This window comes from Ochlerotatus camptorhynchus, unplaced genomic scaffold, assembly GCF_037179485.1.
Source record: "Ochlerotatus camptorhynchus isolate MF236.1 unplaced genomic scaffold, CSIRO-AGI_Acam_v1.1 ptg000242l, whole genome shotgun sequence".
In the NCBI taxonomy this organism is placed as follows: Eukaryota; Metazoa; Arthropoda; class Insecta; order Diptera; family Culicidae; genus Ochlerotatus; species Ochlerotatus camptorhynchus.
Window position 1 is genome coordinate 1,233,756 of NW_027040732.1, and position 17,745 is coordinate 1,251,500.

Consider the following 17,745-nt stretch of genomic DNA (forward strand, 5'->3'; position numbering starts at 1 on the left):
TTCAAGCTTCGCTCTCTTCGAGGCGTACTTTGTGTCTGCTTTGAGGACGTGTTCCGTCAACACACCCTTTTTCCGTCGCCCGTTGATAGTAGTAAAATGACTCGATTAGTGTAGATTTCAGTCATCGAAAAGGACTGCAATGCTCTCGAAAACGCACAAATTAAATGTGATTAGTGAAAATGGTGAAATTTTCAAGTGGAAGATGAAGCTTTAGGATTACCAGCGAAGTAGGATGAGGACCTCTATAATTAGTACGGTTGTACTTTTAGATGGTTGTGTTTATCTTCGTTCCTTGCTTGCCTTGTCTACACGATACTGGCGACGAGTTCAGTTGCAGCAGTGTACGTGCGGTCACGGCTAAGGTTTACATTTTAGTGCAATTTGTGTTGGTTTGTTCCGTTTGGTGTTTGCTTGGTGTGATACATTCATTCTGTCGTGTTTTGAATTGTCCTGCTCAATGTACCTATTTATACCGAATCGGGAAGGTGCTGTTTTTATATAATAACATCTAATGCATGTGCATGGTACGAGCGCTTCAATGGGAAGTTGATAAGTGAAGTGATGGCATTGTTATAACGAAAGCATAGTAACAATGTTTCTCAATGAAAAACAAAATAGTGTTAAGTGAGTGTTTTTGTGTTTAGTGAAATATGTATCGCGTTTAATAGTTAATTCGAAAGTAGCTAAAGTAATGCAAGGCGCGCAGGAATATAGAGGATTCGTCGTACATAGACTCATCTAGCATCTTAGCAGAATAATCTTCACTGTACTCGAATTTTATCACATAACAGGTATGTAATGTCAATTTAATAGACATAGTTACAATTTAATAAAGATTGGAAGCCTCACAGGATTCTGATTCATATTCAATTTTAGAAGTAAGAATTAAGCATTTTTGTGAATTAGAAATGGAACGAATGGAAAATTCTGAATCTAAATAGGGGAAATGGCTCTTATGTTGGCCTATTGATCTAAAGTGGGTCTGGCGAAGAAATGGATTTCAAATTGACAAACAGAACAGATCAATGCGTGACTGTCTGGCAGTCAATGTAGTTACTGAGTTTGATGTTTTCGTTTTTCGATTGCAATTGGAATGTGGAGCTACGTGAAGATTGTGTACATGCATAGCATATGCGCTGGTGAAACGAAACATGATCATGGAAACTTTTTTAAAGTGGAGTAGTTTCAAGCAAAATAGTAATACATGAATTGAAATCAGTTGTATGAAACTTTGCGCAATTAATTGTTATGGGCATTGATTCATATTTTTTTCCAAAAATCTCAATAAGATCCAAAAAATTTACGATTTTTGTGAATTTTTAATTATCTATAGTTTTAAGCATTCCAAAAGTTTGCATTTTTCATGAGCTATTTTTTAAATCGGTCATTTTCAAATGTTTAGGTTTTTAACATTATTTATTTTTAATTTTTGCTTGAAATTACTTCAAACATTTTTTTTTTATATTTTTCCCAGCAAAGCATTATTTTTCTCTACAGCTTTATCTCAGACGTCATTTCAATCAGAAGTGTCGTTTCCGTGCTACATTTTTTTAGTGTAATTAGTAACATCATAGGTTAGTTCAAAGTAGAGCTTCAGCTAGATCTTCAAATGCATTTTTTACAGGAATCAGTATTTTTACTTGGTTTTTTAAGTACTGAAAACCCGTTATTTGAATTTTTGAATTTTTTAAAAGATCCAAAATAGCCGAATTCTATCAAAAATGTGAATCATGTCCCATAACAAACAATTATGCAATCTTTAATTCAACTCGGAGAGAGTCGAGTTTTTCCAATTCGTCATTTGATGTGAAATTGCTCAGTGATTCGTGAAAAAATATCTATTGGCTTTTCACTCAGAATTCAATACTTTTCATCTTTTTCCGTCTTGCAACAGCCAAAAAAAATGGTTCGATTTTGAGAGGTCATATTGGTTTGAAAATCATTACGTCTCCGCCAGACCCAGGATCTAAAGAGTGGGCCCATCGATAAAAATCTCATGTATTTAGATTTTTCTTAGAACAATGCGTTATCTGGATAGCACAAATGGATATTTATCTTCTTCTTCTTATTCGCATTTCAAGCATATTGCTTAATGCATATAAGCTTATTGCGTGCTCTCAACTTAGTGTTCTAAATGCACTTCCACAGTTATTAATTGAGAGCTTTCGATGCCAATACCAATGCATGAATTTGTATATTGTGTGGCAAGCACAATAATACTCTATGCCCAGGGAAGTCGAGAAAATTTCCAACCCGAAAGATTCCCTCGACCGAACCGGGAATCGAACCCGCCGCCTCCGGCTTGGTAATACTGTGCCTTTACTGACTAGGCTATGAGGCCCCGAAAAATATTAAATAGATATTTATGGTTACTAGTGAAAAATTAGCAAAAAATTGTTTCCTTCGAAATGTATGTATGGGCCAAATAATACTGACACTTAAGCCAACATTAGGGATATTAACCCTATTTGCTATGGATCTCGAAAGATTATTGGGAAATAGACAATTCCTGACACACATTAGAAAAAATGAAATGGAATGGAAATGGAATGGAAATGGAATGGAAATGGAATGGAAATGGAATGGAAATGGAATGGAAATGGAATGGAAATGGAATGGAAATGGAATGGAAATGGAATGGAAATGGAATGGAAATGGAATGGAAATGGAATGGAAATGGAATGGAAATGGAATGGAAATGGAATGGAAATGGAATGGAAATGGAATGGAAATGGAATGGAAATGGAATGGGAATGGAAATGGAATGGAAATGGAATGGAAATGGAATGGAAATGGAATGGAAATGGAATGGAAATGGAATGGAAATGGAATGGAAATGGAATGGAAATGGAATGGAAATGGAATGGAAATGGAATGGAAATGGAATGGAAATGGAATGGAAATGGAAGGGAATTAAAGCCGTTGGTCCCCGGTTCATGAATTGATGGGTTGATAGGTAGGGTCCAGGTATGGGAGCTGCCTCAGCATTGGTGCTCAGCACGGAAAACAAGATCGACGGAAAACAAGCCAAAGAAAAACAAATGTCAGAGTCTGAATTATGAGTTTCTGGAATATTGAACCAATTTTGACGCGATTGACCACAACGAATCAATGCCGAACGAAGTGAAGTTTGACCACAGTGCTGGTATGTTGACCACTCATCAAATATCATATAAATCTTTTAGGAAATGGACCCTAGATGCATCCACATAGTGAAATCAATACCTTTTTGGTGGTTACTTGCTTCTTGAGACCTAACTCGGATATTCCAGATACCGGTTCCGGTGGACACATTCAACTTTCTCGTAAGAATGGTCATACCAAAGATGAATACTAAGATGAAACTGTCGGAAGAAAAACTTTCTATTTTAGTGTCCTCTTTCACGGTCCCTTTCATCCAATGAATACCCCCCGTATTCAAGGTAATTTTGTGGTTTTGCTGCCCCCTCGGTAAAGATGAAATTTTGCGCTCATTTTTATCAAAACTCACACCAAAATCAGAGATGTCCCATTTTTTAATTACTCGATTAACAACTAATCGATTTTTTTTGTTCGCTGTGCTGCCATTTTTCCACCAATGAGAGTGCAGCACATGTATGAAACGATCGGTGATGACCCTCTGGAGATGTTAATGCTTATATCGGCATGATATGACCGATTACAAATCTTTTACTTTTCGGTTCGTTAATCGATTAATCGATTATTCGAATGAAAGTCGGCCATCCCTAGATGAATGTGAAACGTCATTTCAAATATAAGGACCGTCATAAATAATGATACAATTTGAAAGGGACCGGGGCTAATCACAAATTACGTCCCCACGGTAACTGAAACAAACACGAGTGTTCACCGGTTGGTCAAACGACACATCAAAACACATCAAATTGATGCGTATGAAACGTTTTTTAGAATATTTTGCCAATATTCTGGTAACTAACTAAGTGACCTAATCCATTCTTATGAGAAAGTTTATTATGGCCACTAGAACCGGTATCCGGAACATCCGGATTAGGTCTATCAATTGTCCTCAGTAAGGTATTGATTTCACTATTTATGTTGATGCATCTAGGATTCATTTTCTACAAGATTTATGATAATTGATGAGAGACCAACATACCAACAGCTTTGTGCCCAAAACTGACTTCATTTGGCGTCAAAATCGGTTCTATATGCCAGAAACTCAAAATACAGACTTGACATAAAATCTATTTGACTATAAAAACATGTAGATTTGATTGCGAAAACTTTATCCAAAAGCAATTTGGAATCAAGTTCAATACCCAAGTAACATTGTAAGTTTTATCACGGTTTTAAAACATGCTACAAGTCTTATTCCTAGTCTACAGAACCCCCATAGAACCCTAATTGTTACTTGGGTATGACACGTTAACACCTCATTTGTAAGTTTGTTTTTTCTATACCCCTTCAGAAACGTCCAAAATTTAAATTCAGAAACGTCAGAAATTAGGAAAAGTAAAAAAAAAATCAGATCTCTAGATACTCACCGTAAAAAGTTATTCCGTTTTGAAAGTTCATTTTGTGTCATATTGACCCCAACACCTAAAGAAGGTTGAATTTATTAAAAACTTCCCACCCCGGAATTTACCCATGAGTCTCCTTAAACACACTAAATTTATAGAATTTCCCCCAATATGTAGAACCATAAACTCAATCTGAGAGTTTCCTAAAGTAGCCTTCGAAGGACCATCAAATTGACCAGTAAGTTCTCTGAACTTGCCGAGTGATTTTCCAGAACCAGCCCAATCTAAGAATCTAGAGTTTGCCTTTACAGCATCCCTAAACATCTACAGGATGTTCCCGCAATTTACCTGCACGTTTCCAGAAAGATTTTGAAACTCACCTTAAATCGTCCCTTGACTTGCTCAAAAGCTTCCTGAACTTCACTTAAACATGCTTATCAATTTCCCTGAAAGTACTCCAGTGGCTTCCCGAACGTTATCCTGAGTAATACTGGAAGAAGCTCCCTTTTCCAATATAGAGCAATTCCACGTCATATGTCGAATCGATCAGACTCGACCTTCTCCGATTTGCATGACACTTTGCAGAATTGTTTGCTATGGGTACAATACTGATACGATTCCTAATCGGATCCTGACTAACCACTCAAAATTTGAACCCATTTGGTGAGAAACTGAGATGGCACAAACCATTTGAAGTTTGTATGGGAATTACTATGGTAAAACCAAGATTTTTGTTCATGTCTATCTAATAATTCACCATATCGGTCTGCTTCAAAAGTTTTCAACTGTTCTTGTAGGAAATTTTCGCAGCTACAACTTTGCTGATTAAATGCAAGGATCGAAAGTTATAAATGGTTCAATGCGCAGATCTCTTATGATCATGCTCAATCAACTGCTCAGCAGGCAACATTGGTGTTTCTGGGGCGTTGAATAGGACACAAAAATCATGGTTACTATGTCACACTGCAAAATACAGTGTTGTCTACAGAGCAGCTGCTTGATCATGTCATAAGTTTACCAATCTCTTAAATAATTAATAGCCTTTTCCTGTCTCGTTTTACATAGAAACGATCTTCAGCAAAGTTGTAGCTGAGAAAATTTTCTAGAAGAATGGCTATAGAACTGTTTCGCAGCTCAATATGGAAAAATACTAGAAGGCAATGAACAAAAAGTTGAGATTTCCCATAGTAATTTACACCGGAGACTGCACGGCGAATGAGAACGACTCAAATTTGAGTTTAGTTCACTCATAATCGCCAAAAGTGCAGGAACTCAGCGATGAGTAAATTTGTCTCATGGTTTCCTGTGGAAAATTTAAAAAATCTGCCGGAAAATGAGGAAATTGGCGAAAATTTTATTTAGTCTCGGAGTAGTATTAATAGACTGAGTGAATCCAATCTTCACTTTTCGCAAATTCGGGAATTTTTCCCTCGAGAATCCTCGGAAAACATGAGACAAATTTTACTTATCGCTGAGTTCCTGCACTTTTGGCGATTATGTGAACTAAACTCAAATTTGAGTCGTTCTCATTCGCCGTGTGGCGTACCGCAAGCGTCGATGATAGCGGTCACCCTCTTTCTCGTTAGGATGAATGGGGTATTTACGAGGTTGCCGGTCGGAATCTTCATTTTCGTGTATGCAGACGACATCGTCCTTGTGGCAATTAATCATGTTTTGTTGTTTTTGAGATCATCCACATCCAGAGGGCCAGTCACTTCGAATGTATGGGGATGGTAGGAAACCATTTGGAAATGCATGGAAATTTTCAGTTTTTATTCATTATCGTCTTTATGGGCAGTTTTAGGTGCACAAAAATTGCACGAGTACATTACTATGGTGATAAGGTAAACACTCGTTTATTTGTTTCCTTCTGTGAAAGCATGTTTAGTCCCAAATCGTGGATTTTCTGATATTCTCCATACTGCAAAAATGATTTTCCTACCACTGAAGGGGCGACATCTCTCGGATCTTCAGTATAGCTACTACTCAAATCATATAATTAATTAAGGAAACTGTCAAAGCTCTTCGAAGAAAAATTATTCAAGCCACGGCCTACATCTCGAAAAAAACGCGGGATTCCAGATGTCCGCAGCAAAAAGCGGGTACACTCATATTTGTCCGTTGAATCACCGGATCCTCAGCACGAAGATCGATCAGCATCCAGGACGAGGTAATTCCGTTCAGAAAAACCCTTCGGATACTTGGTGTGCATTTCGACCGCTCTCTTACATTAAACACGCACCTGAACGAGGTAAAGAGTGCCTGCAAACAGCGCCTAAACATCCTGAGGACACTAGCAGGTCGACATCCTAACGCCAACCGGACCTCACGCTTCAATGTTGCGAAGGCTAAAGTAGACTAGCGGCTGACCTACGGCATCGAGGCTACGTACCTTGCCAAACCGCGCCTGGTGGAAAGGCTTACACCAGTCTACCAGCAAGCACTTCGGATTTCTTCCGGACTCCTTCCTGTTACCCCCGGGATCGCCGCCTGCATTGAGGGAGGAGTACTCCCCTTCGACCGCCTGATTACCGGGACTATATGCAAACGCGCCATTGGGCTGAATGAGATAACGTCAGGTACAGACGAGGAAGGTTCCCTCCTAAAGGAGGCCAACAAGTTCCTCAGGGAAATGTCCAACCGAGCTCTCCCCCCAGTGTGCAAGACACTTTGGTTTGGTGCCAGAGGCTGGAACAAACCGCCAATTAAGACCGACCACACCAGCAAACGGCACTTCAAGGCTGGTTCCAATCCCTTTGCGGTAAATCAGGCGGTATTGGATTTGCAGAGAAGGAAGTACGCTGGATACGCCATCCGTTACTCGGACGGTTCCGTAGCCCAGAAAAGGGTGGGCATCGGCATCTCCGGTGACCACCTAAAGGAGTGTCACAGGCTCCCGGATGAGTGCTCTATTTTTTCCGCCGAGGCAGCCGCAGCTTTTATCGCAGTTACTACCCCGGATACACGGCCAATCGCACTTTTCACATAAAGGGTGATACGGTCAAAATTTGGTCAAGGGAAAACGCGTGTAAATCGGTGAAATCGTTTATTTAAAAAATCAAATTAAATTTCTTTTTCAAGTTCAATTAGTATAAAATTCAGGAAAAATATTCAGTTAGGCTTCCACTTTTCCAAATCCGAATTGCCGGGCCTTACGCTTGACCCCTGCCATCAGATTTTGTACAGCCACCTTGTCCACCTTCTTCGCCGCAGAAAGCCAGTTTGCCTTGAACTGCTGCTCGCCCTTATCAGTTTTTTTGGTCTTCTTTAGGTTCCGCTTGACAATAGCCCAGTATTTCTCAATTGGGTGGAGCTCTGGCGTGTTGGGAGGGTTCTTGTCCTTGGGAACCACCTGCACGTTGTTGGCGGCGTACCACTCCATGGCCTTTTTACCGTAATGGCAAGATGCCAAATCCGGCCAAAACAGTACGGAACAACCGTGTTTCTTCAGGAAAGGCAGCAGACGTTTATTCAAACACTCTTTCACGTAAATTTCTTGGTTGACAGTCCCGGAAGCTATGAAAATGCTGCTTTTCAAGCCACAGGTACAGATGGCTTGCCAAACCAGATATTTCTTTGCGAACTTTGACAGTTTCATGTGCTTGAAAACATCTGCTACCTTTCCCCTTCCTTTTGCCGTATAAAACTCCTGTCCCGGAAGCTGCTTGTAGTCGGCTTTGACGTAGGTTTCGTCGTCCATTACCACGCAGTCAAACTTCGTCAGCATCTTCGTGTACAGCCTCCGGGATCGCGCTTTGGCCGTCGTATTTTGTTTATCATCGCGATTTGGAGTCACTACCTTCTTGTAAGTCGATAGTCCGGCTCGTTTTTTGGCTCGATGCACGGTTGTAGACGATACACCCAGCTTATTTGCGGCATCTCGGAGAGAGAGGTTAGGGTTTCGCTTGAAACTACCGGCAACTCTCTTTGTCGTCTCAGCGGCTTCCGGTTTTCGATTTCCCCCCGAGCCAGACTTCCTGGCTGTCGACAAACGTTCCCCAAACACTTTAATTACATTTGTAACGGTTGATTTGGCAACTTTTAGCGATTTTGCCAACTTTGCGTGCGAGTAGCTCGGATTTTCGCGATGCGCGAGCAAAATTTTGATACGCTGCTCTCCTTGCTTGGACGGCATTTTGACAACTGAAGAGTGAATTCCAAAATCAAAATAGGAGCAACATTCTACACACACACACCTTCAAAATGAGGGGTGTTCAGGTTTTTTAAATGCAAAATTGAAAGAAATACGTCAAGCTGATATGGACCAAATTTTGACCGTATCACCCTTTACTCTGCTAGTGTAGTCACTGCACTTGAATCCGCAACCAGCAGGCACCCCTGGATACAGGCCATCCAAGAGTACGCGCCACCCAACACGGTATTCATTTGGTTGCCTGGACATTGCGGTGTAAAAGGGAATGAGAAAGCTGATCATCTCGCCGGATCAGGCCGTCGTATGTCCAAATATACCCGGAAGGTCCCCGGGCAGGATCTGAAGAAGTGGGTCACCAAGACCGTAGACCAATCCTGGAGCCGGGACTGGCTCGCCGGAAGTATACTGTTTATACGGAAGATAAAAGGGGACATCAGCAGATGGGAGGATCCACCCCTCCACCGTGAGCAGGTTGTTTTATCGCGACTCCGGTCCGGCCACACAAACCTCTCTTACAACTATAAGGGGGACGGACCCTTCCGGAGGATATGTGACCACTGCCACATCCCACAGACCGTCGAGCACTTCATCTGCATATGCCCGAAATACGATGGAACCAGGAGAAGCTACGACATTTCCGGCAGCATCCGGGAGGTCCTCTCCAATGATCCCGTTCGGACTGCTACGCTATTCATCTTCCTGAAGGAAACCGGACTTTTCAACATGATTTAAATTACTCGACCCACGCAACCTTCAATGACCGGCATACACCACGATACGTTTCAACCCTGAACCCTGATGACAACAAACCGCAATCCAATTGGAAATCCAACTGAATTAACGCAGATGTACCACGCCAGTGTCCTTTATGTTTATACTGATTTGTGTTTTATGTTAATGGTATTAATGGTTATACAAACACTGTAGCAGCTCTTACAAACCTTTTGGAACTCGCTTCTGGAGTTCCCAAGGCGAACCAGCCAATGACTGAAAGCCTTGTAAATAAAGGAAAAAAAATAGTAATTTACATGTAAACTTCAAATGGCTTGTGCGAATCCTGTTTCCAACCAACTGAGTTGTAACTTAGGGAGGCTAATCAGGACCCGATTTGAAAACATTTAAGCACTGTGGAGCGAAAAAATCAAATTTTGCATCAGTCTAGTAATCATTCAAATTTGTGCTAAAATTCGGCCATTTTGACCATTCAATTTTACCAAAATTGTGTATTTGACAATTTTCAACAAATCGTAGGACGTAAACTTCTAACCAAAATAATGGCTGAGACAAAGATGTACGGAAAAATAAATTGTGTCTAGGAAAAATATACACGGTATTTTTTTTTTTGACGTAGGACTACGTCTTTGATTTCTATATGGGGGTACACTTTGTGAAAACCGAAAATGGAACATGTAACAAATAAAGAAAGATTTTGAACGTTAATAACTCAGCTGCCCCTGGTCCAATTTCAATAATTTTATCACCAATCGATCAGAAATATGGCTACGCATCGATAATAATGTTTCCGAATGTTAATTTTCAACAAGAAACTATTGAAAAAACTGGTGAATGTCCAGCATTGTTCAAAAGCGTCGAATTAACAGCACAGTCGTCAGAGAGTAATAAGTAGACGAAACAAGTCGAAGTGGCATTCGCCTCCGATCCTCGGGCGCGTGCGAATAGGGAGGATGGAATTGCACACTCATCGCCATACTCAGAACCACACGCTCCCAACGGCCACACCACTGTGTGGTGGTGTTCGGTCGTCGAAATTAGTAGCAGCAGTAGCAGTGCTTTCGGCGTGTGGCGTTGAAAATTGTTCTCCAGTATCAACGAAAGGCTGCCTGCAAGCAGCGAGCTGCAGAGCTCACATAAGCAACCATCAAAGGAGGAAGAAGCTGCACCGCTATGCTATAGATCGAAATCAGTAGCTCTTCGTGAGTCGCTGCGGGTCGGTCATGTATGCCAAGCGTGTCACCCTCGATCCAAACGACATACAGCTCGACAGCCTCATCCGTGTTGAACACCCAGCTCAGCATTACTCAACCATCACTACAAAACGGTCCTTTTCAGGGCCACCAAAAATTTGTTAAAGAGTATTATTTGGACATTTGTCAAGGTCATCAGTTCCGCAAGCAGTTGGCTATCAAGGCTCAACCTGGTCTCTATAGAAGGTGTAGAATTGTAGGCCCGAATGTATTGGTGAGATTAATCATCGTCCGACCATTTTGCAGAACACGCCGGTAGGAAGTGTAAAAATCCATATAGAATTTGAGAGAAGTGGAAATAATTCGCTTTGGGTGTATATTCAATCCCCAGAAAGCCCTGTGAGGGGTGAATTGAATACACTTTAATACCAAAATGCACAAAACTTAAACATTCATAAAAAACAAAAAAAAACAAAATACACCTTTTAAATTCTGGTAGATGAATCGAAAATACTCAAGTTGACAGTCCCTTGGATTCTCTTCATCAACTTTCTCTTTGAAATAGATACTACAAATTTGATACGCTTACAAATAAAAAACGGAAAGAGTTAAGATATTTGATGATTGATCAATTAAAAGAACTAAATGTTCATATTTGTTCCGTCCACTAGTGGTCCTACGTCAAGCTTCCGTTCGTGCCCCTAGGCACAGACCCTTCTACTTTTTTTATTTTGAGAAAAAAAAACAAAAATAGTGATAAGACATTTGAAACAAAAAAATGTTTTTGCACATTATTTTTGATTATTATTAAAAAAAAAAGCTTATAAATAAATGCAAACTTGGCTGGCTGCGAACATCCAATGTTAGCTAAACCATTATATTCCTTTGCCGTTTCGATTTTTGGCATCATTTTAAGGACCGTAAAACGGGGTAAAATTGATAGTTTTTTGAAGTATATTCTAAATATTTTTGACAGCAATTATATTTTTAAAAATTTAATTTTTTTAAAACGTGTACTGATGATCCTTGAGTCAATTCGTTAATAATATGCTTGACGGAAATTAAATCATTTGCACTAATTTTTTTAGTCTTGTGACCGAACATTAGTATTTTGATTTTGGGTTACTTTGATAATGTTCGTTGAATGTAGAAGAAAATGCATGAAACTCAAATAATTTAGTTCTTGAAATATGCAACTTTGAATGAATATATAATCAGAAAACATCATCAGTAATAAGAATACAACATTTAATTTGTGATGGCTGTATTAGGAATACATTTCATAAGTGATGGTTTGAGTGCGTTTTCAAACAGGCGATAAACAATAAAATTGAATTTTAATATGTTTGTAAAATATGTAACACATACAATATAAAAACAATATACCATATTAACGGAAATGCCCTGATCTACAATATGGAACCAATGTTTCCAATTCGAAAAAGGTGCAGAGAGTAAATTTAATCATTGTATTCTACTATCAAAGTTACCCGCATTATCAAAGATACCTCGTTTTACGGGACTTCAAAATATAAGTGTGAACTAAATGTCCAATTCCTTATCCACAAACAACAGAATTTGTACTGGAATCTCACATCCTTCAATTTACAATTTACCCATGCAATTTCCGTTATGTCGTTCACGTTCAGCGTAAAACTTTGCCACTAAAAGCAATGTTAAAATTGCATTACACTTTTTCCATACGTCGATGGGAGACTTCACAGATCAGTAGCAACACCATCATCGACTACGGTTACATAAAAGCCGTGACATTCAACGGGTGCAAAACACAGCTCTCTACGAGTACATACTTCCTCGGGAGGGCAACCCGGAGAAACCGACGACGACGACGACGACGACGTTCACTCCAGCACACTGTCAAGGTCTCCTCAGTTGCAGTTGCATAGTCAAACCATAACTTCTTCCAGAGCTCCGGAACGATATGATGCGATGTTTTTTTTTTTTCATCTGTGGAATCGTGTCTTTTTACTCGAATCAGTATCTACCCGCGTACACATTCTAACCGGGTAGCACACTAACGCGTTAGAAGAACACGTTTCCTTATGATGGTGGAGACCCCCGGCAGACAGTAGGTACCGTCAGTGAACCTTCATGCAACGTCGATGGGGCAGCATTCGCTCTTGACTTTTGCTTGTATGTGTGTATGTGAGTTTACAATTGTACATGCACCAGTTGCACCGCTCTCCGCATTGCACATACCTACAAGCACATAAAAAGACGTGGGGCCACCACCACCGTCTGTCTACACACAAAAAGGAAGAAGCATCGAGCCAGTTCCTTCGAATGCAGTTTGTGACGCGTGAAACGTTCATCGGCTGCGGGGAAGAGCGATGGTGGCGTGATGGGAGCCTTAGTGGAGGAATACGTGTGTTACGTTCTTTGTTCCGTTGCGAGAAGCTGCACCGAGTGAGGAATGATTATCCATGTTACAGTGCAAACGGTATGAATTGATTTGTTTTCTTCTGACGGAGAATAAATCTGTTCAATCTTGATAACTACTACAATTACCGTTGAAAAGATGGTTTTAGAAATTGGTAATCTTTTAGTCGCAAAACTTGATTTGAAATACACATTAAAATTTTCGAAAAAATAATTATCATCTCTCACAAATTCAATGTTTTTTTTTTTTTTCTATAATTCACGTATTTCAACTTCAACTCTAGGTCATTAGGAACGACGTTCGTGTTTATTGTTGTTGTTAGCTTACCTGTCTCGCTGTCTCTTTGCAGTGTACTTTCCATGTATTCTTTTTCATCTTACATAGAAAGCACTTGATCTTCAATCCGCCGTAAATGAAGACTCCTGGCTGTATCGTGCTCGTGTCACATAGAATCAATATTGAGTAATGGTGGTACTTATTCAAATTAATTAATTTAAAATCAGAGTGCGGAAGCCTGGTCATTGATCTACCATGAGTGATTCTAAGAGCTATTGAGGACCTTTGGCAAAACTAAATGTATGTGTACATATTCTCGTCAATATATGCAGCATTCTTCGTATATGCACACTTCTATTAGAAATTTCTCAGCGTCACACTCACATATTACGTGTTTGTTTGATTACATTTATCTGCTGCTTGCTAGTCTATCCATTCCATTCAACTTTTTCTTTTAGCTTTATTAGTAAGATTTTTAACTCATTGGCTAGTTCATCTAGTTTAAAAGAGAAAATAGGGCCTCAGAAGACGGACCCTCAACGAAGTGTTTCGAAAATAGAGTTTAAAATATACACAAACACCTTATTTGCTATTTGGCTTCATTGGTGTAGTTAGAAAATTTGTTTGGAGGGGGCCTAGGGGGGGAGGGTCTGTTGCCCAAAAAAAAGCCTTGTTTTTGGGTTCATTTTTTCTGTGTACAATAATATATCATTGAGCCTTACTTTTATTTAAATGGTGAAACAATAAGTTTGATTATATTTATTCCATAGCAACGAATATGATCTCGATTGGGGGAGCCTTAAAAGCTTACTGAATTTGAACAAGCAATGACCCTTTGTTCATGCTTTTTGCAATGAAATCAAATAGCGTCCAGATGTCATAAATTTAAGCATCTCAATCTGAAGAAAATGCTCAGAGCTAGGTAATTCCATGAATTTTGTAACTAGCTTTTTTTTAGATTCTGAATATTTCATCATCAGTGAAATCTCAGACAAAGAAACCAAAATTAAATTCTAGGAGTAATGGCGGGAGCCGAGGGTCCCGCCCATTGCTAGGCTGTCCGCTTCCTCGTTGCCAGACATTCCGCAATTGCCAGAAATCCAGGCGTATACAGTGCTGGTAGGCGCGAACTGGATTACACTTTGTATCCATGTGTGAACTGGGGTCTCAGAATGGAGAGCCTGGATGGCACTGTGAGAATCCATGAGTACCAGTACTAGACGAGAGAACAGAGTAGTTTCTGTAATTTGGATGCCTACGACTTCGGCGAAGCAAACCGAATATTGCAATGCTAGGTTGCTGCTGAACGCTTCACCAGGACCGAAACCACCAATGCCTACACCTGCTTGAGACCGTGACCCATCAGTGTACCGGTGAGTGTAGTTGGGGTATATTCCAGCAGTTAGTTCTACAACTGACCTTCACAATGCCACGGAGCTATCTCCTACAAAGTTGTCCATTATCCGGTTGTCGATTTTGATTCGTGGAAGTTGCCAACTTCTATCTCCGATCAGTGACTCTTGTTCACTGGGAGGAGAAAAATCCTATCAGCATCCGTGGTTTTTTCGGCCTTGTTGACTATAGCTTCATGCGTGCGAAACCGGAAAGGAAGTAGTCCCGCTTCGAAGGCCTTATACAATGCGGACATAGTTGTTGAAGGTCGGAGTGGGCGTTTTAATTAGTTTCTCGGCGGCTGAACAGGTGAGGCCGTAGAGCAGGCAACTGTCGATGATTGCACGTGCAACTTTAAACCGAATATTGTGGTTGTTGGATCGGTGCTGCCTGGAGATAGTCCGCATCAGTTTTAGCCTGCTACGGCAGCTGAACTTGACGGCTGTGGGTCCAAAGGGGGGCTCAAATCAAAGCTTTAACATATTTTTGTTGCATCTTTACGAGTTTAAAATCATTTTGATTAAGTAGCTGTGTTCCTTTAGAAGCTCTTAATAATTTTGATTACGAAGGCGCCACAAATCTCTGAAAATACCTAATTTAATCTGAAAATTTGTAGCCATACGTAACTAGGACTGGATTACATAGATCAGAACAATATTTCTGTTCCGCCATAACGAGCTCAAAATTATAATAAGAATTGCATAAATAACAATAAGAAATCGATGCAATCCTTGTAACTCTTCAATGTGAAGGACCCAACAAACAATTTTGACTGCAGATTAGCTTATTCAGTCAAAAATTGGCAGAATTCAAAAACGGTAGCAACTAGGTCACCAAGCTCCTAATAGCACAGCGAACCACAGCGAACAACGATCATTCAAGTCCAACGACAGAAGCTATTCAAATAAAGTGACGTCCCTGGTAGAAGTCAACAGTATTACCGAACCCGGATCAAACATCTTCATCTCCTTTGGTTTTATTACGTTCCCACTGAGACTTCACACCGGGTCTTAACTTAGTGTTCTTTGAGCACTTCCACAGTTATCAATTGAGAGCTTAGAACTGTACCATTTTTGCATTAATATTATTGAGCAACAAGTACAACCACAATCTATTGCCAGGAAAGTCGAGACATTTTTCAATCCGAAAAATCCCTAGACCAGGCTGGGAATCACATCCAGCCGCTTCCAGCATGGCCTTGCTTTATTGCTGCGCCTGTGATGACATCGATAAAGACAAGCTCTCGCAACCCCTCCTAACCCATCCTAAGATTGAACCCAGGCCCTTTGGGGTGAGAGGCAATCACGCTTACCACTACACCACCGGCGCCGCTGAAACAAACCTATCATATTTAAAAACTACAAGGGACAGTCCTATGGGGTTGTACGAAATGGTGACGTAGGACTAAGTGGTCTTATATAATAAATCTTGGTTGTTAACTGCAGCAGGAGCTTGTGTTTTGTATAGGAATAGGAATTTGAATTTGGGGTTCTCTCTGTCTATATTCTTTAGTATGACGCGCTTGACATAGATGGCTCACAGCGACTCACGAAGAGCTACTGATTCCGATCAATAGCTGTGCGGCTTCTTCCTCCTTCTATGGATGGTCATGTGGGCTGCAGCTCACTGCTTGCATGCAGCCTTTCGTTGTGAACTAGAGAACACCACCACTCACCACACGGTGATCAAATAAATACCGTTTGGTGAGACCGGATGGAATTCAACTTTGAAATCTGTGTTAGGGAAATCGCTTTTCGCAGGCAATCGGTGATAATTTTAAATATCATAGCCACAGTTGTACATTCGTGTTATTTTCAACAGTGACATTTTAAAAAATGATAACTTAAACAGATGCGTAGGAATATGTCTGATCGATTGGTGTTAAAATTATTGAAATTGGTTCAGGGGCAGCTGAGTTATTAACGTTAAAAATCTTTCATAATTTTGTTACATGTTCCATTTTCGGTTTTCACAAAGTGTACCCCCATATAGAAATCACAGACGTAGTCCCACGTCAAAAATGTATCAAAAGGAAATGTTGTGGCACCATTCTCAGGTCCAATGGATGAATCAGATTCGTCGAAACCGGATCAGGTTGGGCCCCAATGGGGAAACTTTCAGTTTCGACCTATCAAACAAGATCAACAAATGAAAAGGCCTTAACTCCATTTTGTAAACAAACCTTGTAAGGCCATTTTCTCGCGAACCAAAACCTTCATTCGCAAACCTAAACCACAATCGGGTAGAGGAGAATTTCCCCTACCTGTTCATTATGTTGGTTTGCCTTTGCGGACTTCGGAACTTTTGAATTTTGTGAAAGTTAAGTTTTCACTACAAATTGGACGTCGGGGTGAATGCCGTGTATTGGCTGAAACCTTGGACGGATTTAAATGTCTTCTCAAGTATCTTACTGAGAAGAAGCACAAATTTTTTACTTACGACACCAAAACTGAACGTGTGTTCAAGGTTGTCATGAAAGGACTGCCCAGTGGTGAATCCCTGGATCAGATCAAAGATGAACTGGCAAAATTACTTGGAGTTGTGCCACTCCAAGTAATCAAAATGAAAATGAAATCCCGTCCTGGCGATTCGCGCAACGGGATTTCTAATGATTTTTATTTAGTTCACTTCAAGTCTAGTGAACTAAACAACCTTAAGGCCTTAGAAAAAGTTAGCCTTATGCTCCATGTCCGAGTGAAGTGGGAACACTTCAGGAAGACTGGAGGAAATTTCCAAAACCTCACCCAGTGCCGTAAGTGCCAGGGATGGGGTCACGGAACTAAAAATTGCTACATGCCAGCTAAATGCATGAATTGTGGTGATTCCTCTCACGCAAAGGACGACTGTCCTGTGAAGGAAGATCCTAAGAAATTTAAATGTTCAAATTGTGGTGAAAACCACAAATCCAATTTTTGGGAATGTAAGACTCGCAAAGCGATCCTACAATCTCGTTCTAACCGACAGGTAGGAAACGCTCCACGTTTCCGACCAGGTACAAATTCCTCTGCTGTTAACAACGGTCAGCGAGGAACAAATTCTACATTCGTACCCGTAGGTACAAATATCACCCCTGCTTCAAATGTTTCATCTGTACCCACTCCCCTCGCTGCTAACAAT

The 17,745-nt window shown here is 40.4% G+C and overlaps 1 protein-coding gene across 1 annotated transcript in view; it reads left to right on the plus strand.

Moving 5' to 3' along the window:
- Dark (Death-associated APAF1-related killer) overlaps window positions 1–17,745 on the plus strand; it is an 85,844-nt gene continuing 68,099 nt past the window's right edge. The window contains exon 1 of the mRNA XM_065225952.1: window positions 1–791. The gene's annotated coding sequence lies outside the window, so the exon portion shown is untranslated. The remainder of the gene's footprint in view (window positions 792–17,745) is intronic.